The sequence below is a fragment of the Canis lupus genome, chromosome 24, assembly GCF_048164855.1.
Source record: "Canis lupus baileyi chromosome 24, mCanLup2.hap1, whole genome shotgun sequence".
Classification (NCBI taxonomy): Eukaryota; Metazoa; Chordata; class Mammalia; order Carnivora; family Canidae; genus Canis; species Canis lupus.
Window position 1 is genome coordinate 38,757,381 of NC_132861.1, and position 25,422 is coordinate 38,782,802.

A 25,422-nucleotide genomic window follows, 5' to 3' on the forward strand; every position below is an offset into this window, starting at 1 on the left:
AATCTGGAAAGACCACAAATACACGGAGGTTAAATAACATGCCACTAAGCAATGTTATGGATCAAACAGAAATTTTAAAAAATAGAAAATTAAATGGAAACTAGTGAAAAAGAAAACACAATGGTCCAAAATCTTTGGGATGCTTCAAAAGCAGTTTTAAGAGGGAAGTATATAGCAATACAAGCCTACCTCAAAAAGCAAGAAAAATCTCAAACAACCTAACCTTATACCTAAAGGAGATAGAAAAAGAACAACAAACAAAACCTGAAATCAGCAGAAAGAAATAAAGTTTAGGGCAGAAATAAATGATATAGAAACTAAAAAACAAAACAAACCCACAAAAACTAATAAAACACATCAATGAAACCAGAGGCTGTTTCTTTGAAAAAATCTATAAAATTGACAAACTCTAGCCAGACTTATCAAGAAAAAAAGAGAAAGGACGCAAAGAAATAAAATGACAAATGAGAGAAGAGAAATAACAAGCAATGCCACAGAAATACAAACAATTATGAGAGACTATTATTAAGAACTATATACCAACAAATTGGACAGCGTCAAAGAAATGGATAAATTCCTAGAAATATAACCTAACAAAACTAAAGCAGGAAGAAATATAAAATTTGCAGAGACTGATAACCAATAAAGAGATTGAATCAGTTATCAAAAAACTCCCCAAAAAAAGAAGTCCAGGACCAAATGGCTTCACAGACGAATTCTACTAAATATTTAAAGAAGAGTTAATTCCTACTCTTCTCAAAAGATTCCAAAAACTAGAAAAGGAAAACTTCCAAATTCAGTATATGAGGCCAGCATTACCCTGATACTAAAGCCAGATAAAGATATCACAAGAAAAGAGAACTACAGGCCAATATCCTTGATGAACGTACATGCAAAAAATCTTCAACATAATACTAGCAAAATGAATTTAACAATAAATTTTTAAGAAACCATTGACCACAATCAAGTGGGATTTATTCCTGGTTTGCAAGAGTGGTTCAATATTCACAAATCAATCAATGTGATACATCACATTAATAAAAGAAATGATAAGAACCATATGATCTTTTCAATAGATGGAAAGAAAGCATTTGACAAAATACAACCTTTCATAATAATAATAAAAAAAATAACTCAACAAAGTTGGTTTAGAGAGAACATAACTCAACATAAGAAAGGCTATAGATGAAAAACCCACAGTGAACATTATACTCAATGGGGGAAAACTGAGATTTTCCTCTAAGGTCAGGACAAAACAAGGATGTCCATTCTCACATTTCTATTTAAACTATTTAACGTAGTATTGGGAGTTCTATCTATTGGGAGTTCTATCTATATTTATTGGAGAAGAAAACAGATAAAATTCATCCAAATGGATAAGGAAGAAATACAACTTTCACTATTTGAAAATGACATGATATATCTAGAAAATCCAAAAGACGCCACCAAAGCATTGCTAGAACTGATAAATGAATTAGGTAAAGTTGCAACATACAAAATTGATGTGTAGAAATCTGTTGCATTTCTATACACTAATAATAAAACAGCAGAAAGAGAAATTAAGAAAATTCCATTTACAATTGCACCAAAAAATAATAAGATACCTAGGAATAAACTGAACCAAAGAGGAGAAAAAAGTGTACTCTAGAAACTATAAAACACTAATGAAAGAAACTGAAGAGGAAGAGGACACAAAGAAATGGAAAGACATTCCATGCTTAGGGGTTGGAAAAACAAATATTATTAAAATGTCTATACTAACCAAAGCAAACCACACATTTAATGCATTCTCTCAAAATACCAGCAGAATTTTTGACAGAACTAGAACAAACAATCCTAAAATTTGCATGGAACCACAAAATAACCCTGAAAGGTTAAAAAAATAATAAATTGAAAAAGAAAAGCAAAGCTGGAGGCATCACAATTCCAGAGTGAATTCAAGTTATACTACAAAACCATAGTAATCAAAATAGTATGGTACTGGCACAAAAATAGACAAATAGGTCATTGGAACAGATTAGAAAACTCAAAAATGAGCCCATAACTAGATGGTCAATTAAGCTTCAACAACACAGGAAAGATTATCCAATGGGGAAATGACAGTCTTTTCAGAAGATGGTGTTGAGAACTCTGGACAGAAACATGCAAAAGAATGAAACTGGAGCACTTTCCCACACCATACACAGAAATAAACTCAAAATGAAAGAAACATCTAAATGTGAGACAGAAAGCCATCAAAATCCTAGAAGAGAACAGAAACAGTAACCTCTTTGACATCATCCATAGCAACTTTTTTCTAGATATATCTCCTGAGGCAAGGGAAACAGAAGCAAAAATAAACTAATGGGATTATATCAAAATAAAAAGCAAGAGAGGATATAATCCACCAAACAAACTAAAAGGCAACCCACTGAATCAGAGAAGATATCTGCAAAAGACATATTCAATAAATGATTAGTATTTTTAAATAAATAAATAAATAAATAAATAAATAAATAAATATATGGTTAGTATTGAAAACGTATAAAGAAATTATAAAACTCAACACCCAAAACCAGATAATCCAATTACTAAATGGACAGAGGATATAAACAGACATTTCTCCAAAAAAGACATCTAGATGGCTAACAAACACATGAACAGATGTTCATCATCACTTACCATCATGGAAATACAAATCAAAACTACAATGAGATATCACTTCACACCAGTCAGCATGGCTTAAATTAACAATATAGGAAACAACAGGTATTGGTGAGGATGTGAAGAAAGGGGATCCCTCTTACACTGTTGGTGGGAATGCAAACTGGCACAACCACTCTGGAAAACAATATGGAGTTTTCTCAATGTGTTAAAAACAGAACAAGCCTACAATCCATCAGTTGCTCTACTGAGTATTCACCCAAAGAATACAAAACACTAATTCAAAGGGATGCATTCACCCCTATGTTTATAGCAGCATTACTTACAGTAGCCAAGCTGTGGCAGCAGCCCTAGTATCCATCAATTGATGAGTAAATAAACTGTGGCATGTTCATGCAATGGAATACTATTCAGCCATAAAAATGGATGAAATCATTTGCAATGACATGGATGGATCTAGAGAGTATTATGCTAATCAAAGAAAGGCAAATACCATATGATTTTACTCCTATGTGTAATTTAAGAAACAAAACAAATGAGCAAATGGGGGGGGGTAGGAAGGGAGAGAAAAATCAAGTAACAGAATCTTAATTTTAGAGAAAAAACTAATGGTTACTAGAGGGGAAAGGGTCCGGTAAAATGGATTAAATAGGAAATAGGGATTAAGGAGTGCGCTTATCCTGATGAATAGTGGGGTGATGTATGGAAGTGTGGCATCACTATATTGTATACCTGAAACTAATATAATACTGTATGTTAACTAACTCCATTAAAATAAAAAAAATTTAAAACTAAAATGGGAAACATTTATTGAAAAAAATTATTTTAATTGTTTTTGTTTTTATTTAAATTCCAGTAGTTAACATACAATGTAAAATCAGTTTCAGGCATACTGTTTAGTGATTCAACACTTCCATATAAAACCCAGTGTTCATCACAAGTGCATTCCTTAATCCCATCACCTATTTCACCAATCACTCTACTCACCTCCCATCTGGTAACCATCAACTTGTTCTGTATAGGTTAAGTCTGTTTCTTAGTTTGCTTCTCTCTCTCTTTTTGCCCTATGATTGTTTTATTTCTTAAATTCCACATTTGTTTTTATATCATTCTTTCTTTAGTTGCTGCCTTTAAACATAACTTTATTTTTAATGCCAATTGCATCTTCATTTATCTCCTTGAACATCATAAACATACTTACTTTTAAGTATTTTCCACATTGCTCTACCAATAATTTCATCTGGAGAGATTTTTTTTTTTTCTGATTTTGAGTCTTGTTGTCTATTTTATTAAATGTCATGGTTTTTGGGATGTTGAGAAACAGGCTTATTTTGAGTAGGAGATTTTTTTTTTCTTCTCTCTTTTGCTCCAGGTAAACTTGGGCTCACCTGTTTCTTTCTAACAAGTTTGTGGTTGTGCCTATCTAGCCTTCTATATCTCTAAGTAAGAAAATCTTTTCATGATAACTTGGAGCTCATTCGTGCCCTGAACTGAGACTGGGAATATCAAAGTGCTGTCACAGAACCGATCCCTAGTTGGTAACTTTGAATTAAATAAAAGCAATCTATCATATTCTATGAAATCCAGGATGTTACTGACTGGAGGCTATAATTTTATGGCATTCTATGTACCAATTAAAGAAAAGAAAATTGCCAATTAAATCTTGCTATACTGCTTTGTTATCACATATAATTGTTATTTTATACTTATCAAAAAATTTGGCTTCGATGTCAATATCCATCATATATTACTCTATACATGTATAAAAGTCAATGGCAGTGTAGAGGTTCTTCAAGAAGGTAAAAATAGAACTACCCTATGACCCAGTAATTGCACTACTGGGTATTTACCCCAAAGATATTGATGTAGTGAAATGCCGGGACACCTGCATCCCAATGTTCATAGAAGCAATGTCAACAATAGCCAAAAATGTGGAAGGAGCCATGATGTCTTTCAATAGATTAATGGATAAAAAAGATGTGAATATATATAAACATATATAAATATTGGAATATTACTCAGCCATCAGAGAGGATGAATACCCACCATTTGCTTCAACATGGGTAGAACTGAAGGGTATTATGCTGAGTGGAATAAGTCAATCAGAGAAGGACAATCATATGGTTTCACTCATATGTGGAATATAAGAAATAGTGAGAGGAATTAAAAGGGAAAGGAGGGGAACTGAGTGGGAAAAATTAGAGAGGGAGCAACCATGAGAGACTCCTAACTCTGGGAAACAAACAATGGGTTGTGGAAGGGAAGGTTGGGGGGGATGGGGTAACTGGGTGATGGGCACTAAGGAAGGCATTTGATGGGATGAGCACTGGGTGTTATCTATATGTTGGCAAATTGAATTTATATTTTTAAATTAACTTAAAAAAACACCAATGGCTAACATGTTCCTAGAATGTGTCTTTCAATTCAGAAACTGATATTCCATATTTTTTCACATCTTTTTGGTCCCTGTGCCAATTAAAGCATGGGTGATACAGCATTTCTTAACATATCTTCATGAAGCTCTTTGTACCTCTGACCCTCATTCTAGTTTTGATACTTATGATTAGTCAGGGACAACTTGCCTCACAAATGCCTGCTGTCCAAAAGAAATTCTGGAATGCTTTCAGCTTTTAGAGATATTGCAATGTGGAAATGCATTGCATAAAAATGGTTTTTAAAAACTGATAATTACCAGGTTGCCTGTGTGGCTCAGTTGGTTAAGCATCTGCCTTCAGCTCAGGTCCTGGGATCAAGCCCTGAATCAGGCTTCCTGCTCAGCAAGCACAGGGGCTCCAGCTTGTCCCTCTCCCTCTGCCTGCCCACCCCCATCCCAGCTTGTGCTCTTTCTCTTTCAAATAAATAAAATCTTTAAAAAATTTTTAAATGTGGTAATTACCAATTTGCCCTTCTATCCAGTATAAGATATTTGATAGAATCTGAGACATTTTAATTGAGAATGAAAGGGGAAGCATGCTAGAATTTCCACTACCTGCTTAAAGGAGAGTCTGTAATGCTTAAAAGCATTCAATATAAAATTTTTTGTTTTAAATAAAAAATAAAAAGACCAAAAAACAAAAATAAGCAAACAAAAACATCTACTATTTCTTAGAGATATAACCTTGGTCCAGCTAATAAAGCTCTCTGTACCTCAGTACTCTTCTAAGGTTATAACTTAATTATATAAATTAATGTGTAAAGCACCTAGAACAGTGCATGTTCATAATTATCCACTTTCCCACTCCTATACTTGTCTAACTGCCCAAATCAAAGTTCTGTTTTGTTTCTAACTTCCTTTTACTGGCAGAGAGGATCCTCACCACAGCCTTTGACTTCTAGCTACAAGTTTGGCTGAGAACAGTGCCCTTTCTCCTCTCACCCCAACCCTTTCTGCTCATACAGGGATTCTTTTCAGTCATCTTCTCCTGGCAAGATCTCATTTCTGGCCACAGTACCTTTTCCAGACAGAGAGCCTGTCCCTTGAGTCCTGTTAACTCCTCAACTTCTAGTTCATAGAAATGTTTGCCTGGTTTTTGAGTTCAGCTGGTTTTCTCTTTTTATATTTTACCACTGTTAAAAGATAAACTGAGACACATTAAATTTTTTACAATTTTATTCTTAAAAAATCAACTCCAATCAGGCAGCAACAAACCATAAGTGATTAGGAGCACTCCACTCACAGAAGCTAGAGGAAAGAGTTCTGTAGAGAAATTATGAAAGCAAAACCAGAAAATTATCTGATTAGCTTATGGAGTTGCATTATTTGAAAAAGACTAGTTGGTTATTTCTAACTGGTTGTCCTTAGATTTTGATTTCTTAACCTTGAGGCATTTATAGCTTAGGTTTGAGTTTCCTTACCTAGGCAGCTAAGGTGTTAGGGCTACCACCTAAGAGCCTAATGGCCTTGTTTAATTTAACATCAATAATTGCTGTATCTTTTGATCAGAAGGGGCAATTGAAGCATGAATTCTTTGTGTCACCTTGGCTGGAGTTTTTAATCATGTTTTTACATATCTGTATCCTTATTTAGGGTTCAGGACTTATTCACCTTGGTATTAGTCCAACACCTGACACAGTGCCTACTGCATGGTAGCACTAAACAAAAATGATTAAATGACTAAAATAAACTTTTTTTTTATTTCAAAACTTATCTTAGTGTCATTTTATAATGTTTTATTTTACTTAGTTTCATTTGGGACTCTGATTTTCTATTTTTATTTTTTATTAATGAGACTTAAGAGTCATGAATTTTTGTTTGCTTTATTTATTTTTTATTGGAGTTCAATTTGCCAACATATAGCATCACACCCAGTGCTCATCCCACCAAGTGCCCCCCTCAGTGCCCATCACCCAGTCACCCCAACCCCCGCCCACCTCCCTTTCCACTACCCCTTGTTCGTTTCCCAGAGTTAGGTGTCTCTCATTTTTGTCACCCTCATTGATATTTTCACTCATTGCCTCTCCTTTCCCTTTTATTCCCTTTCACTAATTTTTATATTACCCAAATGAATGAGACCATATAATGTTTGTCCTTCTCCAATTGACTTACTTCACTCAGCACAATACCCTCCAGTTCTATCCATGTCGAAGCAAATGGTGGGTATTTGTCATTTCTAATGGCTGAGTAATATTCCATTATATACATAGACCACATCTTCTTTATCCATTCATCTTTCGATGGACACTGAGGCTCCTTCCACAGTTTGGCTATTGTGGCCATTGCTGCTATAAACATCGGGGTGCAGGTGTCCCGGCATTTCACTGCATCTGTATCTTTGGGATAAATCCCCAGCAGTGCAATTGCTGGGTCGTAGGGCAGATCTATTTTTAACTCTTTGAGGAACCGCCACATAGTTTTCCAGAATGGCTGTACCAGTTCACATTCCCACCAACAGTGCAAGAGGGTTCCCCTTTCTCCACATCCTCTCCAATATTTGTTGTTTCCTGTCATGTTAATTTTCACCAATCTCACTGGTGTGAGGTGGTATCTCATGTGGTTTTGATTTGTACTTCTCTGATGGCCAGTGATGCAGAGCATTTTCTCATGTGCTTGTTGACCATGTCTATGTCTTCCTCTGTGAGATTTCTGTTCATGTCTTTTGCCCATTTCATGATTGGATTGTTTGTTTCTTTGCTGTTGATTTTAATAAGTTCTTTATAGACCTTGGATACTAGCCCTTAATCTGATAGGTCATTTGCAAATATCTTCTCCCATTCTGTAGGTTGTCTTTTAGTTTTGTTGACTGTTTCTTTTGCTGTGTTTACACAAAGATAAACTCAAAATAGATGAAATATCTAAATGTGAAACAAGAATCCATCAGAATCCTAGAGGAGAACACAGGCAACACCCTTTTTTAACTTGGCCACAGCAACTTCTTGCAAGGTACATCCATAAAGGTAAGGGAAACAAAAGCAAAAATGAATTATTGGGACTTAAGATAAAAAAACTTCTGTTTTTTAATTTTAAAGATTTATTTATTTATTTGATAGAGAGAGCAAGGAGAGGAGCGGAGAGAGAGAGAGTCTTAAGCAGACTCCAAGCTCAGCAGAGTCCAATGTGGGGCTCCATATCCCAACTCCAAGATCATTACCTGAGCTGAAATCAATAGTCGGATGCTTAACCAACTGTGCCACCAAGATGCCCCTCGTTTGCTTTATTTTAAGCAAGTTTTTTAAAATAGTTTTAAACCTATAGAAAAGTTGCTAGGGCAGTATAAAAAACTCTAGCTTTCCACTTAAAATTTCTATTTACTACATTATCTCCATCCACATCCTCCTCTCCCTTCTCTATGTCTATGTCCATGTGTACATACACACACACACACACACATATATAGAAGTGATGCCCTATTACCCCTAATTACTAGAGGGTATAACTCCTAAAAACAAATTGGTTGATATAATTGGCTGCTCCCAAATTAAGAGCAAAAATATTTATAATTGTTACATCTTCTTTTTGTGTAGCCCATTTAGGTATGACATAGTGTCCCTCTTCATCCCTTACTATAGTCTTTGGTTTAAAATCTAATTGGTTGGGCAGCCCTGCTGGCTCAGTGGTTTAGCGCTGCCTTCGGCCCAGGGCATGATCCTGGAAACCTGGGATCAAGTCCCACCTCAGGCTCCCTGCATGGAGCCTGCTTATCCCTCTGCCTGTGCCTCTGCCTCTCTCTCTCTCTCATGAGTAAATAAATTTTTTTAAAAAAAGATGAAGAAATAAAATCTAATTTGTCTAATATGAGGTTGCCACTCCAGCTTTCTTTTGGGGTCCATTGACATGATAAGTGGCTTTCCAGCCCTTCACATTCAGTCTGGTGGTGCCTTTAGCTCTATAATGAGTCCTTTGTAGAAAGTGTATGTATGGGTCTTGCTTTTTTATCCAATCTGATACTCTTGTGTTTTCTCATTGGAGCATTTAGTCTATTTACATTCAGAGTAACTATTGAAAGACATGAATTTAGTGCCTCTTTATTTCCTCTACAGTCACTGTAGATTGTCTGTTTCTTTCTTGTCTATGTTACTTTTGGGCTCTCCTTTTACTTACAGGATTCCCTCTTAATGTTTCTTGCAGGACAAGAAACTTGGTGGTCATATATTCTTTTAGTTTCTGTCTGTCCTGGAAGCTCTTTATCTCTACTTCTATTCTGAATGACAGCCTTGCTGGATAAAGTATTCTTGGCTGTATATTTTTCTCATTTAATACCCTAAATATATCATGCCAGCGCTTTCTGGCATGCCAGGTCTCGGTGGATAGGTTTAATGCCAGTCTTGTATTCCTACTCCTGTATGTAAGGAATCTCTTGTCTTGAGCTGCTTTCAGGATTTTCTCTTTGAAATTTGCAGGTGTTGATCTATGTTTAGTTGATTTTGGAAGGGGTCCTCTCTGTCTCTTGGACAGAATGCCTGTTTCCTTCCCCAGATTAGGGAAGTTCTCAGCTATGATTTGCTCAAATATACTTTCTGGTCTCTTTCTCTTTTTTGCCCTCAGCCACCCCCATAATTTTGATATTGCATTGTTTTATGGCATCACTGATTTCTCAAAGCCTCTCTTCATGGTCCATTAGTTTTTTTCCCTCTCTTTTCCTCAGCTTCCTTCCTTTCCATCAATTTGTCTTCAATGTCACTTATTCTCTCTTCTGCCTCTTTTACCCTACCTGTAGAGCATCTAATTTAGACTCCATCTCAGATCATTTTTAATTTTGGCCTGATTAGATTTCATTTCTGCAATGTGAAATTCTCTAATGTCTTTTATGTTTCTTCAAGCCCAGCTAGTAACTTTATAATTGTTTTCCTGAATTCCATCTCCAACATTTTACTTACATTCATTTCTATTAAATCTATGGCTGAGAGTATTATCTCTGATTCTTTCTTTTCTTATAAATTCCTCCTTCTAGTCATTTTGCCCCAAGAAGAATGAAGAGGTGAGAACTATCAAAAATATCAACCATGACCCAAGAGAAATACACACTAGATGAATCTGAAGAGTTCAAAAACCAGAAAAGAAAAAGGCAGAGAAAAAGAGAAACAAAACCAAAATACCAAAGAAAAAAGAAAAAAAAAAGTGGGGAGAAAGGTGAGGGAGAGTGAATATAATTTCACAGAGTGGACAAAACAGAGTGACTCACTTGCTCTGAGGGCATTTTGGCTTGTGTGTTAGAAGACACTAAATTCCGAAATTATAAAGAAAGCAAAACTTACATATTACAAAAATAAAATTGATTACAGTGAATGGAAGCCAAAAATGACGAATATATCTATAAAATGTACATGTAAAAACTGAAAGTTAAAAAAGACTTAAAAACAAAGAGTTGATAAAATAAGAAACTAGTTGAAATGAAAATAAAGAAAAAAATTGGAAAAATTTAAGCTGAAAGATTAATGAGTCATAAGAAAAAAACTTGAGTTCTATATACTATTTTCACCTAGTACTGGAGTTTTGAAGTCTTGTTTGGCCCATAAACGTGCAGTTCATCTGTTCTTGCAGCTAGTCTTCTGGGAGAGAGGCCTGCTGTGCTGATTCTCCAGTGTCTGCTTGGGAGGAGTTGAACTGCCTCTTGTCAGGGGCCCAGGCTTAGTGTAAACTGGTTGCTCCGTGTGGCTTTTGTTCCAGGAAGGCTTTCCGTGCATATTTAGAGGGTGAAAATAAAAATGGCCAGCCCCATCTCCAGCCCTGGAGGTGAAAGATTGAAAGATCGTGGTGTGTGCCAAAATCTTCAGTCTTCTGTGGCATGCACCCACTCAGATCCTCCAGGGGGAAGGTGGAGGGAAACTGATTTGTGCACTTTTCAGGGCCCTGCATGGGAGAGTGTTCACCCTATGGGATCCTGTGCTCACCTGCTCTATCCTCCCAGATGAAGCATAGGGTCACCCCGTTTCTGTCCTTACAGGGCCCTGGCACAGAGGATATTCAGCTGGTCATTTGCACACCTGCCCCACCTCCCTTCAGGGAAGGCAGAGGGGTTGCCGAGTTCCAGCCCTTTTCAGGGACCCTACACAGAGAGTAGTCCCCCATCAGGTCTCCGTTCAGGGTTTAGGCTAAATGCAGCTGAGAACCCCCTCCTGGGCTAGCTGGTATCAGCCAGTTTCTCCACTCCCATGCTTCAGAACTCTGAAGTTCAGGAACACGAGTTCTTTCTGTGACTCCAGGGATCTTGAGACCCCACTGTCCTACCTGGCAGTCTACCCTGCTTCAACACTGAGCACCTTTCAGGGAGGGAAGTCTTTCACTGGAGTAGATTTCTAAAGGTCTTGAATTTGCTCTCCAGGGCTGTATCACTTTCCAGTAGGCACCTTACACTGGCTCCCTCCCCCTGCTGTTTATCTTCAGATATATCCCCCCTGTTTCTCTTCTCCACACTCCTACTTTGCAAAAAGTGGCCACTTTTCTATTTGTAGAATTCCAGCCATTCTTTTCTTATATCTCAGGTTGAATTCATGGATGCTCAGGATGATTTGATAGTTATCTAGCTAAATTTAGCAGACCAGATGAAATGAGGTCCCCTAGCCACAAGAATCTTGAGTGGCAAGCTCTCTGATAACCATCGATTTATTCTCTGTTGCTTAGTGTGCCTCTCTTTTTTTCCCTGTGACTGAAATCTCCATTTGTAAGGGTGTATTCCTCTCTCTATCTGGAAGAGAAGGAATGCTCTAAATCACAATGAGCTCTTATCAATGAAGAAGAACTTAATTAAATCTACATGACAGCTTACCAGTGGTTTACTGTGCTTTTCCTGATTCCCTCCCATAATGGCACTCCTTCCTTTCCTGACCCCAATATCTTTTGTTTTTAGCTGAAGATGGTATTTAAGATATTGTCTCAAGCCATCTGTGGGTGTTACTCAGTTTTCTTGGGTATCTCCCATGTATACAGAGGTTTACATTTTATTAAACATCAGTTTGTTTTTCTACTGTTAATCTGTCTTTTATTATAGAGTCTCAGTTAAGAATCTAGAAAGGTAGAGAGGAAATTAATTTCACTCCTCTCCACATCAACCTAAGCATCCATTGATGATTCCTGCATATATAAACTATCACTGTTATGGTTGACAAAAAATTATTCTCTATTTCCATTGATGAAATTCAGAGTAGGCCACCCCAAAATATGCCGCTTTGGCATATTGATCATTTTGAATCAAAATTACTTAAGCAGCAGTTGATATAAAGATATTTGACCCTCTTTTGTCCACCTGAAAAGAGGAAGTAAATCTTCCATGTAAAAGATACACTCCCTAGAGAGGGACATTCTTATCACAAGAGATAGAGAACTTAGGGCTGCAAAGGCTATATGAACTAACCTTGTTATTTCTTTACCAATTTATTACACAGGCTCAAATTTCTTTGTGAGTTTATTGTCCTTTTGTCCAAAATATCCTGCTTTGGTCATCCTTTGAATCTCATATTTTGATAAGCTCCCAGATTTTTGAGATTTACATTTGTTTTTTCTCCTGTTAATTTGTCTTGTGTCAGGCAGGAAACAACAAATGTTGGAGAGGATGCGGAGAAAAGGGAACCCTCTTACACTGTTGGTGGGAATGTGAACTGGTGCAGCCACTCTGGAAAACTGTGTGGAGGTTCCTCAAACAGTTAAAAATATACCTGCCCTACGACCCAGCAATTGCACTGTTGGGGATTTACCCCAAAGATACAAATGCAATGAAACGCCGGGACACTTGCACCCCGATGTTTCTAGCAGCAATGGCCACTATAGCCAAACTGTGGAAGGAGCCTCGGTGTCCAACGAAAGATGAATGGATAAAGAAGATGTGGTTTATGTATACAATGGAATATTACTCAGCTATTAGAAATGACAAATACCCACCATTTGCTTCAACGTGGATGGAACTGGAGGGTATTATGCTGAGTGAAGTAAGTCAGTCGGAGAAGGACAAACATTATATGTTCTCATTCATTTGGGGAATATAAATAATAGTGAAAGGGAAAATAAGGGAAGGGAGAAGAAATGTGTGGGAAATATCAGAAAGGGAGACAGAACGTAAAGACTGCTAACTCTGGGAAATGAACTAGGGGTGGTAGAAGGGGAGGAGGGCAGGGGGTGGGAGTGAATGGGTGACGGGCACTGGGTGTTATTCTGTATGTTAGTAAATTGAACACCAATAAAAAAAAAAATTGTCTTGTGTCAAGTTATTAGACTAGAACCTAAAAGGGAAGAAAGGAAAAATTCCTTCCCTATGGGTTTTGTTGCCCCATATGAGGTCCTCCACTGACTGGACATTGCCCACTTCATGGCTACTGCAGATGAGAGATCCTGGGACCTCTGACAATTGCTGGCATGAGGTAGAAATTCTTACTACAAAAGCCTCTTGGATCTCTGCCTGCAAAGTCTGGTGGAAGCAAGAGTGGTGAAAGTCCTTTTCTTTGTCTAACTTTAGAATAGCAGGAAAAATACTTGTGTGAATTAGTTCCTTGCATATAGTGACTTTGATAAAGATTTGTTATAAGTAGTCTTCATTTCTTCTGATCCCATTCCTCCCTGAGATAGTCACTGTTTTCTTTTGTCCGTCTTTACTGTCTTTACTTTTTTTTTTTTTTTAAGATTTTAGTTAATTTGAGAGAGAGAGAGACCAAGGAAGTGAGAGAGCATTGGGCGAAGGAGGGACAGAGAGAGAGGGAGAAGCAGACTACCCACTGAGCAGGGACCCCAACACAGGGCTTGCTCCCAGGATCCTAGAATCATAAACTGAGCCTAAGGCAGATACTTAACCACCCAAGCATTCCTCTTTGTCTGTCTTTTGTGTAGTTTTTCAGAAAGACGAAACTAGAGTTGATGAGAAAGAGAGAGAGAAAAATAAAACCTCTCTAATGGACTGATATATAAGAGAAGCCATTTTGGATTTCTTTCTAAGTTAGCATGACTGTACATAAACTTTGTTTACAGCAAAAGTGTGACTTATGGCCCACCAGGCATACATTGTACATCAGTTTTGTAAATGAGTAGCCTAAAGAAAAAATATCCTGTCCTTCAGATATCAATCAATGCTTCTACCCCCTGCATTTTTTGCCATTAAAACCCTTGATTCCTGACTACATGCTAATTTATAATTTTTGAGCTTTTACAAGATGTAAAAACAAAAAATATATATATAACCCTGTAAAAACTGTTTATTCTCTAGAAAATGTTCTAAAAGAGTATGTTTCCTGGGAAGCTCTCCTAATTTGGGCTCAAATAAAACTCTTTTTTAACTTTTAGAGATTTCTAAAAGGTTTATTCATTTTGTGTCAACAGAGTAGTACTGGGGCATAGTTCCTATAAGCCTGGTGAGCTAGCCTCACACATTAGTGAGCTCACAGTTCTCACTGCACCAATGTCTGTTTAGTGAAGCTTTGCTGTGTGTCCCCTATGTAAAAAATCAGGAACCGTTTTCCTTTTATCTTATTCTGTGTTGAGTGTTTGGTTTTGTGACCAGAATCTCTGGTCCCTGTCATCCAGATGGTGCACATAATGGTGTGAATCTGGTGGCAGTTGAATACACTGGGATTCTGAGATACAAAGCCATAAATAGTATCTTCTTTATCCAGTCATGCCAGCTCTCAGAGGAATTTGTCATAAGAGGTCCCAGTCTGTTAGGGACCTTTGTCATCTCAACCTTTGTTATCTTGATTCTACTGGAAAAGTCTCACTCCAGTAGTGCCTGCCCAGTGTCACAGATTAGTGGGTCTGTGACTGGAGATGTCACATAATCCTGTGAGAAACCAGAGACACTGTTTTTACTACACTATTTTTACTATGACAATAAAGATCTTTGCTTTCTTGAGATAACTCTGAGAGTAAACTTTTGAGTCATGGATGCTGTATCTTCTACACTTACTTCAGGAATGCCTCTCACATTCATGATAAAGATTTATTCTAAACCTCAGAAGTTACCTCCAAGTCTTTCCGTAAAAACACACAAGGAATATCATGGCTAGCCTTAGAGATTCCTTTAACAAGATGGGGGAAAAAAAGAAACTGAATTTTAGAACAAAACTTAAAAACCACATCCAATGTAAATTTCTTCTTTCTACCCTCTCGTACATCTCATTATTCCCAACTCTCTGTCTCTGACTGTCCAGATTTTTTGGATGTTTGAGCCCCTGGTCTAAATTCCCCATCTCAAAAACAAATTTCCTTATCTTCTTAAATTTCTCCAACATTCTCAGAAAATCCCTAAACACATACTTACTGTTTTATCATCTCCTTTCTTTTTTTTAAAGATTTCATTTATTTATTCATGAGAGACACAGAGAGACAGAGAGAGAGGCAGAGACATAGGCAGAGGGAGAAGCAGACTCCCTGCAAGGAGCCTGATGTGCAACTCAATTTCGGACCCTGGGATCATGCCCTGAGCCAAAAGCAGACACTCAACCACTAAACCACCCAGGCATCCCTCTCATCTCCTTTCTTATGAGATTTACAGAAAACACTGTGGCATGGTCTCACCTCCACATCCAGAGTATACAGTTTATTTACATAAATGCTAAATGTCAGGAATGAATGTAGCAGAAACACCCGAGACAGATGGTGATGAGGTTTGTTTTATTGTGCCTTGCAGCTCTTCCTTCTTTCCAGAGATCTGTAATCAGGTCCTGCCAGTTTGGGGCCTTTCTATGCAATGTCCATTGTGTGTGTATCTTCACAGTAAAGAATTCATGTCCCTTTTACAACAACAGATCTTTTAAATTACAAAACCCTTTTACTTCTACTTTCAGATCCTACCACATTTAAAGGGAAATTAGAAAGATTAGTGACCATTCACAACTTCACTCATGGAGACTGCTAAGGAGTATTTTTCCCCTTCCATGATTATACTATAGTTAAACATGACAGATGGCCCCCTGGAGAAAACCACTCCTAACAAGGAAAAAACAGTCAGCCCGAAACTCTCCCAGGCCCTCCTAAAAGTGACTAGGAAATATCTCAGCTAGCGGATGATATTCAAAGCTTGATAGGTATAATTTTAGAGCCTTTCCACCCTAAAATGAATTAGTCTAAGGTTGAATTGTGTACTCAGAAAGAGGAGCATCTGAAGGTCTTTGTTGAATGGCGTATGCAAAGTTTTCAAAGGCATACTACATTAAACCCAGAAGCTCCAGAGCACAGGAATTTTTTTTTTTTTTTTTTTTTTTTGTAAAGAAAGGAACCTTTTAATTTCCACTTTAGTAGGAAATTGCCTCTCTGGTATAAAGAGGCAACTATAAAATAATGTAGTTGGATGAGCTAGCAAGCCTATAAGTGTCATCATAGAAGCAGCTACTCAGTTATTTGAGAATAGCTTGAAGGAATATGGGGGCGGGAGGGGGCAGTTAAAATGAACAATTGTTGCTCTGCAACTTAAATCTTTAGAGAGATAAATGTATGACTCTAAAAGCAATTCAGAGCCCTTCCTATTTTCCTCTAGACATGTGCCGACATTGTGAAAGGAAAAAAAAAACAAAAAAGGCCATTGGAAAAATAATTGTCCTGCACTGAAGAGAAAGGACCACTTTAAAAATAATCCCCAGGCCTCAGCTCCCCCAGAGAGTCAACTTTTTCCTCTCCTGTGAGGCAATTCACCATTGACTGATGAACTCAGCTGATCCTCACATCCCAGAGTTCAGCATTAATTTTTTTTTAAAATGATCAAAAACTGGATTTTAAAATTGACACTGGTGGGAATTTGCCATCTGCTGAGAGGATTTATCTCTACCTATCACCTCTGACTGAGGCTGCCAGAGTCTCAGGGCAACCTATTTCATTACTCATAGCTCAGGCCGCCCCAATATCTTTAGGCTTTCTTAACAACACTATGCCTGTCTAATTTCCAACTTCTCACCACCAAAACTTTTTAGTAGAGATCTGTTATGTAAATTTAATGCCACTATGGATTGTAATGAGAAATGCATTTTTATTTCTCTACCTTCTCTACCTTTTCTAAATTTCCTATTTTTCTTGTTAGCAAGCCCTCTTGTTCAACTCCAACAGTTAAAGCCAGAAATAGATAAGATTGCTTAACTCACATTCTAACTGAAAACTATTGTATTAACTTCTTAACACACTTTCTTGTTTCATTGATGAAAGTGTACTGCAATAAATGGAACATCTCAGGGCCAGATCAGAAAAGCCCTGATAGCAATGGAATGCTTACAAGGTCACACCTTAATGGCCCCTTCTCTGTCCTTGATCATGAGCTGAACACATACTAACACCTATTCATGATAACTCACTCTCTGCCTGCTCTCTTGTATGTACTCCCTTAAATTATCCTCAAATAACTTTGTCCATCTTGTAGGCAGAGAGGTGAGTTTTTAAGGTTGAACCTACCATCTTGCCTGGCTGCCAGCATCCAAAATAAATTTTTCTTTTACTCTTTTCCAAAGACTCTTTTGAGTTATTGGCTTCTCTTGCAAAGAGCTTATCCAAGTTTGTTTGGCAACAGTGTTGTGAATGAAGCCAGGGGTTGTGCTCTCAATTTGCCCAATGCTCCTGGACAAATAAGCCCCCACCAGGGCTTATCTGTTCATTTCCTGAGTTAGCAGCTGTGATAAATGGGTCAGTAACATCCTTACTGTAAATTCATCTGGATTTAAATTCCTCTGAAGAGGATGAGTCTTTAAAAGATGTCTCAATTAGACTTTAACACCCCATTTACATCAATGGATAGGTCATTCAAACATAGAATCAACAAGGAAACAGTGGCTTTGAGTGACATATTGGACCAGATGGATGTAACAGATATATTCAGAACATTCCATCCTAAAATAGTATAATAAGTATTTTTTTTTCAAGATCACATGGAAGATTATCCAGAACATATAACATATTAGGCCACAAAATAAGTCTCAATGAATTCAAAAGAATTGAAGATATACCATGCAAATTTTCTAATCACAACACAATGAACCTAAAAATTGACCACAAGAGAAAATTTGGAAAAACCACAAATACATAGAGGATTAAAAAAACATGCTATTAACAATAAATGGGTTAACCAAGAAATCAAAGAAGAAATTTAAAAAAGACATAGAAACAAATGATACTGAAAACCCAGCAGTCCAAATCTTTGGGATATAGCAAAAGCCATTCTAAGAGGAAAGATTGTAGCAATTCAGGTCTACCTCAAGAAGAAAGAAATATCTCAAAATATCAAATAAATTATTTGACATTACACCTAAAGGAGCTAAAAGACGAAGGAGGGGGAGAAGAAGGAGAAGAAGGAGAAGACGAAGAAGAAGAAGAAGAAGAAGAAGAAGAAGAAGAAGAAGAAGAAGAGGGGCAATAACAACAACAAACAAATCTTAAAACCAGTAGAAGGAAGGAAATAATAAAGATTAGAGCAAAAATAAACAAAATAGAAAATAAAAATAACAACAAAAAAACAAAAAAACATTAGAATAGATCAATTAAATCAGGAACTGTTTCTTTCTTTGAAAAGATGAAAAAATTGACAAACTTAGTGAGACTCATAATAAAGAGAGGGAGAGAGGGGACTCAAATAAACAGAATCAGAACTGAGAGGGGAGAAATAAATATCAACACCACAGAAATACAAGGGATTATAAGACAATGTTATAGAAAACTATATGTCAACAAATTCGACAACCTAGAAGAAATGGATAAATTCTTAGAAACATATAACTTACTAAAACTGAAGCAGAAAAAAATAGAAAATTTGCACAGACTGATTACCAGCAAAAAAATTGAATCAATAATCAAAAGACTCCCAACAAACAAAAGTCTAGGACCAGATGGCTTCACAGGTGAATTCTATTAAGCATTTAAATAAGAGGTAAATAGTTCTTCTCAAACTATTCCAAAAAATAAAAGAGGAAGGAAAGCTTTCAAATTCATTCTATGAGGCTGACATTATCATGATATGAAAACCAGATCAAGTCACTACAAAAAAGAAAGCTATAAGCCAATATCTCTAAAGGATACAGATGGAAACATCCTCATAAAAATGTTAACAAACCGAATCCAACAACACATTAAAAAAATCATTCACCATAATCAAGTGGAATTTATTCCTGGGTTGCAAGGGTGGTTAAATATTCACAAATCAATCATTATGATATATCACATCAAAAAGAGAAATGATAAAAAGCATATGATCATTTCAATGGATGTAGTAAAATCATTTGACAAAGTACAACATTCATTTGTGGTAAAAATCCTCAACAAAGTAGGTTTAGAGGGAGCATACTTCAACATAGTAAAGGCCATGTGAAAAACCCACAGCAAACATCATAATAAGTGGGGAAGAACCAAGTGATTTCCCCCTAAAATCAGGAACAACAGAAGAATGCCCACTCTCACCACTCTTACTCAACAAAGTAGAGTCTTAGCCACAGCAATCAGACAACAAAAAGAAATAAAAGGCTTTCACTGAAGTGCCTCAGTGTCATAGTTATGCATTCAACTCTTGGTTTCAGTTCAGGTCGTGATCTCAGGGTCATGAGATCAAGCCGGCATCAGGCTCCATGCTCAGTGCAGAGTCTGCTTGACACTCTGTCTGTTCCTTCCCCACTGCACACACACACTCTCTCTAAAATAAATAAATAGATTTTTAAAAAATAAATAAACTCTTCCAAATCAGTAATGAAGAAGCAAATGTTTCACTATTTGTGGTTGACATGATACTATATAGAGAGTCCCTGAAAGACTCCACCAAAAAACTACTAAAACTAATAAATGAATTAGTAAAGTTGCATGATACAAAATATCAGAAATCCACTGCATTTCTATACACTGATAATGAAGAAGTAGAAAGAGAAATTAAAATAACTATCCCATTTACAGTTACACCAAAAATAATAAAATACCTAGGAATAAACTAAACCAAAGATCTAAAAGACCTCTATTCTGAAAACTATTTTCAAGATTAAACTTTGGTGAAAGAAATTGAAGATGACACTAAAAAAAGAAAAGAAAAAAAAAAAGGAAAGATTCTATGCTCATGTATTGGAAAAACAAATATTGTTAAAAAAAAAAAAAACCTACACAGATTTAATGTAGGCCTTATCAAAATGCCAACAGCATTTCCCACAGAAGTAGAAGAATCCTAAAATGTGTATAGAACCACAGAGACCCCAAAAAGCCAAAAAAATCTCGAAAAAGAGCAAAACTGGAGGTATGACAGTCCCAGATTTCAAGTTACACTACAAAGCTGTAGTAATCAGAATAGTATGTACTGACATAAAAATAGACACATGGATCAATAGAACAGAGAGCCCAGAAATAAACCCACAATTAAATGGTCAATGAATCTTTAACCAAGGAGGCAAGAATATGCAATGGGAGAAAGAAAGACAGTCTCTTCAAAAAATGGTATTGATGGACCACCTTTTTACCCCATACACAAAAATAAACTCAAAATGTCCAGTCAAGAAATGGGCAGAAGTCATTTCTCCAAAGAAGACATCCAAATGGCCAATAGACACATGAAAAAATGCTCAACATGACTCACCATCAGGGAAATACAAATCAAAACCACAATGAGATACCACCTCATACCTGTCAGAATGGCTAAAATTAACAACTCAGAAAACAACAGATGTTGGTGAAGATAAAGGGAAAGGGGATCCTTTTTACACTGCTGGTGGAAATGCAAACTGGTACAGTCACTCTGGTAAACATATGGAGATTCTTCAAAAACTTAAAATATGACTCAGCAATTGCTATACTAGTATTTATCCAAACAATACAACATAGTGATTCGAAGGGTCACCTGCACCCCAATGCTTATAGCAACACTGTCCACAATATCTAAAATATGAGAGAGCATAGATGTCCATCAACAGATGAATGGTAAAGAAATGATATATAGATTATAGATATAGATATAGATACAGATATAATGGAATATTATTCAGCCATCAAAAACAATGAAATTTTAAAAATAAAATAAATTTTAAAAAAAATTTTAAAAAAACAATGAAATCTTACCACTTGTAATGATGTGGACAGTGCTAGATTAAAATATGCTAAGTAAAATAAGTCAGTTGGAGAAAGATAAATATCGTATCATTTCACCCATATGTAGAGTTTAAGAAACAGATGAACATATGGGAAAGGAGAAAATAGAAGGAAACAAACCATAAGAGACCCTTAAAATGTGGTGTATATATTCAATGGAATATTTTTCTGCCATAAAAATGAGTGAAATCTTGTCATTAGCAACAACATGGAGGGATCTAGAGGGCATAATGCTAAGTGAAACAAGTCAGTCAGAGAAAGACAAATAACTTATGATTTAATTATGTGGAATTTAAGAAACAAAACAAAGAAAGAAAAAAAAGAGAGAGAGACAGAGCTGCAAACTCTTAAATATAGAGAACAGACTAATGGTTACCAGAGGGGAGGATCCATAGAGGATGGATGAAATATGCGAAAGGGATTAAGAGTACATTTATCATGATAGCACTGAGTAATATAGAATTGTTTAATATTGTGCACCGGAAAATAATATTACACTGTATGTTAATTATACTGGGATTAAAGTTTAAAAAACGTAATTTTTTCCAAAAATTTTTTAAATGTCCCAATTAGTCTTTGGGCCACCCATGCAAATGAAGTTAGATTGTTACCAAGTGCAGGGCCTGTGTGCATGCATTACTTGGAAAAATAAATAAATAAACCATTTCCATCAGTAATTGAAAGCCTCTTTCAAGAGATGAATAATAAGGAACTGAATTTATATAATAAACTGTCTTTTGCAGCAGGTGTATTTGTCTTTACTTTCTCACCCTCTAGTATGCTAATCTTGCCAGTGAAGAAAGAAGGCAAATTGACTCAGAAATTAGTTTGTGCAAGAACTAAGAGCCATAAACTTGTAATTGCTTGCTACTCCTAGTCCCTAATCTAGCTAGTATTCTTCAATTCTTGCTGATGTAGCCTGGTTTACAGTAATTTATCTCTGTTCAACTTTCTTTTGAATCCTGTTGCATTTTTTGTTTGGTTTGGTTTTGTTTTTATTTAAATTCAATTAAACAACATCATTAGTTTCAGATGTAGTTTTCAATAATTCACCAGTTGCATATATTGTTCAGTGCTCATTACATCACATGCCCTCCTTAATGGCCCTACATCCTGACTTGCAAGTTCTTTTCCCATTTATATTTAGAGGGAGTCAGTTAACATGGATTTGCATATCTCAGGCATTTTGTGAGTCCTTTAATAATTTCTCAAGTCCTTAAAGCTCACTGGGTAGCCTTTTACCCTGTACAAACTAAGCAGGGTACGACTCCTTTATTCTCCTAAAGGCACTAGCTAAAGGGAACCATAAGGCCTCTTGCCTTAAACTTCAATGGGTACAAATAATGGTTACCTAATTAGAACATGAGATATCTCAGGGCATTCCAAAGCTCACCTCAAAATGCTTTGAGTCAATTTTGTCCATCCCCTCAAAAGGAATAAGCAATTACATACATCTCTAGAGGCAGCTGGCTACTGCTGCCAATGAATTTCTAATTTTGCTATTCTTGCTAAACCTCTATATTCTCCTTCCAGATGCCAGATGGGTGATAACTAACAAACTGAAAGACAATTGGTTCTGCCCTGACATTCACACAATTTCTGAACAAATTAGTTTCCGGTGCGCCAATTGTAAATACACCGAGTTTCTAGAAGAAATCAGTATACCCCAGCAAATCCTCCTAGGCTCACAGTTCCCTTTGCTGTACTTCAGATGGATTGTATAAACTTGCCTCCAGCTTGGGCTAGTCTTACTGGTTATTGTCTACATGTTTAGTGGATGGACCTGATGACAGTTGCATTTACATTTAGAGGGAGACAGTCAACATGGACTCATGTATCTCAGGGATATTTTAAATCTCTGATGCTGCAATAGTAGTAAAGAAATTAATATCCTGACAGTAGTAGTAAAGAGATTAGTAACAGACTAATTGGCAGCATTTTGTTATTTCTTTATGGATTGAGTCAGAGCAGGGAACTCATTTTAGAGCAGAAATAAACCACTCGTTTACAAAGACTCCAGAGTACTCCCTAAAATTTTGTATCCTGTACAATTCTCTATCATCAGGAAAAATAGAACCTAAAAATTTAGACATAAAAAGGGCTTTAGTAAAGATCTGTCAAGAAATTTGGGGCTAAATGGCCAGAAGCATTGCTCTTGACCCTTATAAAGATCCAGATTATTCCAATTAGAAGCCATCAATTGACTACTTTTGGAATAGTGTTTGGATGCTCAATGCCTCATGGAATCTCTAAACTTTCCATTTCTAGGTTAACTGAACATTGTGGGAACTTAAGTTAGCAATTTGATGCTATGACTAGCTGTATATAAAGACTAACAGGGGGCAGCCCGGATGACTCAGTGGTTTAGCACCGCCTTCAGCCCAGGGTGTGGCCCTGGAGACTGGGGATCGAGTCTGGGATGGGCTCCCAGCATGGAGCCTGCTTCTCCCTCTGCCTGTGTCTCTACCTCTCTCTCTCTGTGTGTGTCTTTCGTGAATGAATAAATAAAATCTTCTTTAAAAAAAAATATAGAATGCTCTGGTGTATTTAAAAAAAAAAAAAAAAAACTAACTAGTATACTTGAAGTATATTGCCAACAGGTCAAAAAAGGCATGACCTCCATTGACTGACAACCCTTGCCCTCCCTTTCAACCAGAAGACCAGATACACATCAAGGTCTTAGAACAATACATGCTTTATCACCTCTCTGGGAAAAACTTTATGAGGTATGCTAACCACCATCAAAATAAAAGAAAAATCCTGAATTCATGGAAGTCATGCCAATTAATTAGATAATCTGAATTAATGATTCAGACCTGGAAGACAGTCCCTGCAAATGATTTCCAGAGTCAGTTCTCAGGTTTTTGAAGCAGAAGACATTACAAAGTGGACAACTTTTCCCAAGATCAAGAAACTTTGCTTTTACCCATTTTCCATCCTTTATAAGACTCCTTACCACACACACACACACACACACACACACACACACCACAGTTTATTAATGAATACTTTTTTCCTTCCATATTTATTATTTATTAGAAGATTGACTGGATATTGTTTCAATGTGCCCTGCTCCCCCTCTGAGTTTTACATAATGATTCTCTCACTCTGTGTCTTGCTCTTAGTTGAAAAAGCCTTACTTTTTCAACAAGTCAAGTACAAACAAAACACCCCTTTATGTCATTTTGACAAACCCTGGTGAATCCAACCGTTGATTATGCCAACATTTGGATAATGCAGAAGAACCTGAAATTTTCCTGCCAGTGTGAATACCTGGTGGACTAAGTATCAAAGACGAATGAATGGCCAGGAATGGTATCCACAGCTAGAAAAGCATCACTTTGTTTTTTCTTCTGGTGAGTTATTTGAGCTGGGAAAACCTCTGTAGAAGCTCAAGGGCTGCCCTTTAACCAGACAAAAACGATAGGCAAAAATATTTCCTTTTGTATTGAAAACAGACATGCCCCTGGACCTTTCCTGGGTAACATACCAGCACAATATTTCAATTAAATCCTGTAGTTTGATTTCATAGACATTTCCAAACCTGTCAGGGATATTAAAATTGACTGTAGCACTACCTCCTACGATACAGATATCTGCCAAATCATAAAATGTCTTAGATGGTTCACAGGCCATCCTTGTATGAGTTTCACTTGGGGTATCACAGCTGCTTCCCTGATTAGACTGCCCAAATTATATGTGGATAGACCAAAATTCTGGACTAACTTGGCCAGGTGACAAAACCAAACTTTATAGCTGCCAAAACCAGACTGCAGGTCCCCTATATCAGGCATTTTGCAATGTGTTCAGCTCCCACAAACTGACAGAGGTATATGGTAAGTAGAGATGTATCAATGCTAACATTTCTTGTGGCAAAGGTCATGGAATGTCTCAGACCTGGAAAATTACTAATTCTGCTCTGACTTTATCTTCAAATCACAGTGATCTTCTTATCTTATGTGACAACAAGGTATATAATGTGTTCCATCTAAATGATCAAGATGATGTGGACTCCAACACCCGGCTCCTCTGTAACCAAATATTCCACTTTAAATGTCAGTCAAATTACAAACTCAGACTCCTTTTTTTTTCATAAAGCCATGCCATGTAATCATATTAGATGAGAAATTATGGAAAATCTGTTTGTGTATTCCTACTACTTTTCAATATCGAGGACCTTATTCCCAAGCTTTGAGACTTATGAATTCTTAAGAATTGAAACTTAGGGAAAGGCATTCTTAAATCTTTCTATGGTAATAGAACAAAAGAGTCCAACACCACTCTGTGGACTTTCGAGCTATTCCGGTCAGAGGGTAACAACTAAACCTCTGTTGTCC

At 36.7% G+C, this 25,422-nt stretch overlaps 1 long non-coding RNA gene across 2 annotated transcripts in view; it reads left to right on the plus strand.

Annotated features, from left to right (window-relative positions):
- Window positions 1–14,341, plus strand: part of LOC140616059 (uncharacterized) — a 47,028-nt gene extending 32,687 nt beyond the window's left edge. Inside the window, exon 2 of one of the 2 annotated variants that reach the window (XR_012016557.1) lies at window positions 10,032–14,341. This is a non-coding gene — a long non-coding RNA (uncharacterized lncRNA). The remainder of the gene's footprint in view (window positions 1–10,031) is intronic. The other variant, XR_012016556.1, reaches the window with a different exon arrangement.
- Window positions 14,342–25,422: the final 11,081 nt, after the last annotated feature.